The sequence below is a fragment of the Hemitrygon akajei genome, chromosome 28 (genome assembly GCF_048418815.1).
Source record: "Hemitrygon akajei chromosome 28, sHemAka1.3, whole genome shotgun sequence".
Classification (NCBI taxonomy): domain Eukaryota; kingdom Metazoa; phylum Chordata; class Chondrichthyes; order Myliobatiformes; family Dasyatidae; genus Hemitrygon; species Hemitrygon akajei.
This window is the reverse complement of record NC_133151.1, coordinates 24,880,961-24,887,250: the sequence shown is the minus strand read 5'-3', so window position 1 is coordinate 24,887,250 and position 6,290 is coordinate 24,880,961. Positions and strand designations below refer to the sequence as shown.

At 45.0% G+C, this 6,290-nt stretch overlaps 1 non-coding gene across 1 annotated transcript; it reads right to left on the bottom strand.

The window, feature by feature from the left end:
* Positions 1 to 643: 643 nt before the first annotated feature.
* On the bottom strand, positions 644 to 715 carry trnad-guc (transfer RNA aspartic acid (anticodon GUC)). Its single transcript has one exon. It is a non-coding gene; the product is annotated as a tRNA-Asp (tRNA).
* Between the last annotated feature and the right edge of the window lie 5,575 nt (positions 716 to 6,290).

Below are 6,290 nucleotides of genomic sequence, written 5' to 3'. Positions count from 1 at the left end.
GATCAACAACCCGCCGCTTCAGGATAGTCGATAACAGGATCACTGAAGTGACATGAATTCTCTGGGCAATTCACCTGCAGCCACAATCCATGTTGTCCTTTACAGAACGGAAGGGAAGTGGGAAGAGCTACAGCAAGTCAAGTTAACCTAGTGTCTCGGCAAGGAATGTTCACAGACAGTGTACAGTCAACCTCGGCAAGAAAGTTATTTGTAAAGTCTGATTTCCCTTTGCACAGCAGGGGTCATTATGCGTACCAAAACAAGATGAGGATACAAATGAAGAGTTCTAGGGTGACAGTTAATGCTAGTCAGTGTTTTTTCTAACGTGGTGAGGCCATGAGGGAGTTGATAGCTGACACCAAAAGCCACTGTTTAATGTGGTCGGGGTGATGGATTCAGTCGTTGAGTGTAACAACGAACGGTGCGAGATACAGACTCTCCCAGGGAGATTCGAAGAAACAGTCTCAACGCAACGTTTCTTTCTTCTTGGGAGACTCTACCGTTCTGCACTCAGAGTAACAAGAGATATTCCACCTTCCCATGGTCCATGAACTGATCACTTCAATGCCAAATTACTTGTTCAATTTTATTTGGGTTTTTTTTAGACAATATTCCTCTTGAAGAAGAGCTGTAAAATCAGCGTCTCCCCGTCGGGGAATTGAACCCCGGTCTCCCGCGTGACAGGCGGGGATACTAACCACTATACTAACGAGGAACCGCTGTTGGTTCATCATGAAAAATACCATGAAACAGCACAAGAGAGTGAACAGAATTACCTTGATGTTTGTTCACTGCAATACTGCAGTCAGTTTCTTCGTGTCCTTCCCACAGAAGTCTCTCAGTTTCCTCCAGCTTTTCAGTCACCGATTGCTTTCGAGGTTTAGCGAAAAGAACTCTCATTCAAACCTAACGCCGTGTTGTTCAACAGATCGTTTATATATTTTGGTTTCATAATGCGGCAAGCAAGACGCGATGTGGAACTCTTCGAATTTTGAAGGGATCATTCTCACTTCAGTCCGATTCGGAGCGAATTACTGTGTGTTCTGTATCTCCGATCTGTCGGAAGATGGACACCTTAACTGGACATAACAGGAATTGCACCAGGGTGGGGAATCAGAGTGACCAACCGGATTCAGACAGCAGGTCGTGCCACAGTCATGGACCACTGGAGATGGGTGAGGACCCAAACCTCCTGCAGAATGATGGAACAATGGTGATATAATGGTGAACAGAGCTGTCTTCCAGACAACTGACGCAGGTTTTATTTCCGACGATCGCAGTTAGCAGAGTTTTCATCTGTCATCGCAACTATCAGAAGTAAACAATTCATAGAACTCGATCTGTGCAGACTTCTATCGGTCGAGTTTTCTAACCCTGCAAACTCGTGCACGAAGTCCAGAAATTGTTTAAATCCATGATTGAGTGCAAAATTATTATTCATCCTGGGCTGGCCAGTCGATCAATGATGGATTTCCTATCTTTCACATTTTCTCGATGAACCGACCAGTGCAGCTTCCTGCTGTCACTCTAACCCAGACTCCCGCAACAAACTAGAGCACATCAAAACATGTCAGATGATGAGCTCACCCTGAGTGTGCCAGTCCACTCACCAATCCCTCTGTCTATTTATAACCTATGGGATCCCTATCCACATCCTCTATCCATTGCACGATTAAATTAAACCCTTTATTGTGATTAACAAGTGTAAGATAAAATCACAGCATCGTACCACCCTGAAACAGGCCTTTCGACCCATCACGTCCATGCTGACCTTCTGGAAAAGTCTCACCAGAGAAAAAAAAACAATTCACTTATGATAAATTGCCTGCAGTGCCGTGTTTGTCGAGGTGCTTGCCCAGACAATTCTCTAATGTTGTTAATGTACCTGCTTCCACCTGTCACTCAGGCATGGGTTCAAGTTTCCGAACACCATCTTCATGAAGTTCCTCATCTGAAGCTGCCTAGGTTTACACACGTCAGGACAGTTTACTCGTATTCTGATAAGTCCCCGCTAATTTGATATGACCGTCATAGACCTCTGTCACCTCCAGCACTCCAGGGATACAACCGCTCTCTAACCAGTCTCGGTTTATACCGGAACTCTCCATCTCAGTCAAAATCTTTATGAATATCCCCTGCATTCAACACTCTAGTTTGCTTACAGAGTGCACAGACGTTTCGATTTGCGAATCCGCGGTACATTAGACAAGTCATAGATGTTTTACACCGAAATGATTACCTTTGACCCAGCACGCTCCCGCTGTGCCCACTCTGCTATTGGCTGAACGTGGTGTCGCGCTGCTCCATTGTGGACGCTTCCCATTCATTTCCTTTATTTTTATTTATCGGTTCTTTCCTGACATCTCTCAGCCCGTGTCTCTTTGTATTCTTTTCCGTGTTTCTTCACCCCTGCCCCATCCTGTTATTAGCTCTCTGCTGTCTGTGCTTCCACCCATTCGGAAACCTCGTTCCCGATATGTCAGCAATGAACGTATTATGCATTACTTAATCAACACGGTTTCAGAAGCCCTGCTGTCACACATTCTGTTTAACTTCCACCTTGTCTCTTCCGTATTTTCTCTCTTTGTCTTTGGGCTGTTCTTCGGGACAAACATCAATGGGTTGAACAACAAGGTTTTTCTGTCTCGTTGATGCAAAAACCGGGGACCATCTTTTGGCCTACTCCGGATGCTCCGGAAGCGGATCTGTTACCCAGTCTGATTTGGGATGCTGTGAGGTTGCTTCTCTTGTTTGCTGGATATGTGTTCTTTTCTCTCTCTTTCTCTGCGCATTGGCTTCTGTTCTTTTGAAAATAGGTTTACTCGAGTTTCTTGCCTTGCGGCTGCCTATGAGCAGGAGTATCTCAAGGTGTATAATTTATACCTTATTTGATAATAAATGTGCTTTGATTCGTTGAATCCTCTCTCGTTAATCGATTTCGCCCTCTGAGAAAGGGAGATCCAAGCATCCCCGTTCTCCTGCCTGCAGGTAGGGGCCCTTGCCTAAAGAAGGATACCGTTAGAGACGGAGGGGACGCGGAAAAGGGTCACTAAATATGTCCGCTGAGGAGACCTTAAGAATTGTGAGCCGATACTCTCTGGAATAATCTCATTTCGTCACACACTCATGGAGCCCCAAGATTAGGAGACCATTCTGAAGATGTACGGCTCAATAGGAAAGCAGTTCAGTCCGTGTTGGCGGCAGATGATCAGTCGAATGTCAAGAGTGACCAGAGTCACTCAACCGACAGAATTTCCAATGAACAGCCTGAGTTCAGAACAAGAGATTTGAAGCACAATAAAATAAACAGTTTTCTTTTCATTATTCCATAGATTTATCAGGAGACGGCGAGAGAACTAACAGTTTGGTATGAATAAAGGAATTTCTAATTATGTGGACACAAGTGACTCCGAATGGATCCGCTTAAATCGCAGTGTAAAATAATTAGAGAAACCTTAATGAACTTCTGGTTTACCGCCCAAATCAGTCGCCATTGCAAATGCGACCACTCAGCTAGGGAGGCAGAAGTACTTTTTTCACGGGATCTCATCACTATGTCCCAAGTCGATTGAGCTGGACATCAGCGTCGGTGTCAGAGATATTGGGCAGACATCCTCTCCACATTCACCTGATCTTTACTTATTCGATGGTTTTCAATGAGATACTCCCTCATTGTTCTAAATTCTCACGAGTGTAGGCTCAGAGTCTCCAAACACTTCTCTTAGTTAAGCCATTTCATTCTGGGATCACTCTAATGAAACCTCAATGAGCCCACACAATCCCAGCGCACCCTTTATTAGAAATTGGGCCCAAACTTGTCTAGAATCCTCCAAATAAATCTGATCAATGTTTTACGATACATCATTATTATATCTGTGCTTTTAGATGCTCGTCCTGGCGGAATGAAGGCTAAAACTGCATTTGCCTTCCTTACCCAATGACTCAAACTGCAATTTAACATTGATGTAGCCCTGCAGTAGAATTCCCGAGTCCATTTGGTTACTGATTTATGAATTTGCTCCCCGCTTGAAAAATAGTCTACAGCTTTGTTTCTTCTACCAAAGAGTATGACTCTGCACTACCGTACTCTGTACTCGATCTGTCTATTTTCCAAATCTGTCCAAGTACTTCTACGAACTTCCTGCTTTACGAGGCCTTCCACCTCATTTTCTATCACAGGCAAATCCATCAATTTCGTCATCCAGAACATCGATGTATAACGTACAAGACAATGCGCTCTCCAGAACACAAATAGTTATCGGCAAGCGACTGAAAACGCCATATTTATTCCCAGCCTTTACCTCCCACCAGTCGCCAATATATTGTCGATGCTCGTATCTTTCCTGTAATACCGTGAACTCTAGTTTTGTTTCGCAGCCTTATCAGTGGCACTTGAATAATGTCTTCTGAAAACCCAAGTAAACGACATCCCGTGGCTCTCCTTTCTCTCTTATGCCTGTATTTCCTCAAATAATTCCTTCAGATATGTCAGGAAAGATTTCCCATTAAGGAAACCAATTTTGTCCTTCATATTTTACCAGCTAGCCCAGAATCCTCAGGCTTAATAATTGACTCCAGCATCTTCCCAACCACAACAGCCATGGTAATCTCTCTGTAACGTCCTGTCTTTTGCTTCCCTGCTGTCTAGAAGGGTATCATGACATTTGCAATGTTCTAGTCCTCTGAACCGTTCTAGAGAGCAGTGATTCTTGAAAGATCATTTCTAACGCCTTATAATCTCATCAGCTGGCTCTTTCACAATCCGGCGGTGTAGTCCTATCTGCTTCAGGCGACATCTCCTTTCTGGTCTTCCAGTTTCCCAATCAACTTCTCCTTATAAATAGCAACTACACTCCCTTCCGTTTCTGACCCTCTCGAATTTTTGGAATGTTGTCAGTACCCTCAATATAAAAGACAAGAACTTATTAACCTTCCCCGCTATTTCTTTTTCCCCTATCGCTACCTCCTACTTCCAGTATCGAATGTCCACTCTTGCCTTTGTTTTTAAATGTCTGTATATGCGGAAAAATACTGGTTACATTCTCTGTTATATTAATAGCCGATGACCTTTCACCGTGAAGTCCGGGCTGTCAGTTGTACTGACGGACTCACCGAACTATTGTTCTACTTGGTCCAATCGGCTCGCATCTGGACCGTAGCCCTCCATATCCCACCATTCATGTACTTATCTACACCCGAGGTCACATTGGATCAGGTTTCTGAAGGTTTCTATTTGTAGAGGCTTCGGCAGCTTCGGCGAGTAGAGGCTGAGGACGAGCTTGCTTCCAGTGAGGTAAGGCAGGGTAAGTTTCTTTAACAACATTTTGGTCAGCTGGAGGCGCAGTGAGATCACCGCCGGGCTCGAGTACGGAGGATCCCGAGTCTATCCAGTGACAGCCCGCTCCCGAGCGCGCTCTCCATCCCTGCCGGGTTGATATCGAGCTCACAAGTCGACCTCGTAAAAAAATAAATAAACACCGCCACCTCCAGTTTAAATTTCCACGTGGAATATTGTGGAGGATCAAATTCCCAAAACCAATTAATTTAACTAACTTAAGAGTTGGTAATGTAGGCAGTAGATGGGGCAGTCCAGTGCTCCGATTGTAAGATGTGTGAAGTCAGGGACAGCACAATTGCCTCTGACGACTAAACCTGCAGGAGGTGCATCCGGCTGCAGCTCTTGTTAAACCGAGTTAGGGAACTGGAGCTGGAGCTGGATCAACTTCGGATCATTCGGGAGGCATGGCAGTAATAAATCGGAGTTTCAGAGAGACAGTTACCCCTAAAAGTCAGGAGATTGGTGTCTGTCAGGAGAGGGAAGTGGGATAGGCAGAAAGAGCTGTGCACCCCTGTGACGTTCCCATCAACAATAAGTATACCGTTTTGGATCCTGTTGGCGGGGACAAGCTAACAGGGACAAGCTGTAGTGGTCGCATCTCTGGCACCGAAACTGGACCCTCAGATCAGAAAGGAAGCGGGGAAAAGAGAAGTGCAGTAGTGAAAGGGGATTCCATAGTTAGGGGGACAGATAACAGGTTCTGTTTGAGTGAAAGAGAATCCTGGATGGTCTATTGCCTGCCTTGTGCTAGGGCTGTGATATCTCGGATCGAGTTCTCTTAATTCTCAGGAGAGCGGGTGAGCAGCCAGATATCGTGGCCCACGTTGGAACCAATGACATAGACAGGACTGGGGATTAGGTCCTGAAGACGGAATATCGGGTGTTAGGAAATAAGTTAGGAAAGAATTTAAAAAGCAGGACCTCAAGAGTGGTAATGTCGGGATTGCTGTCT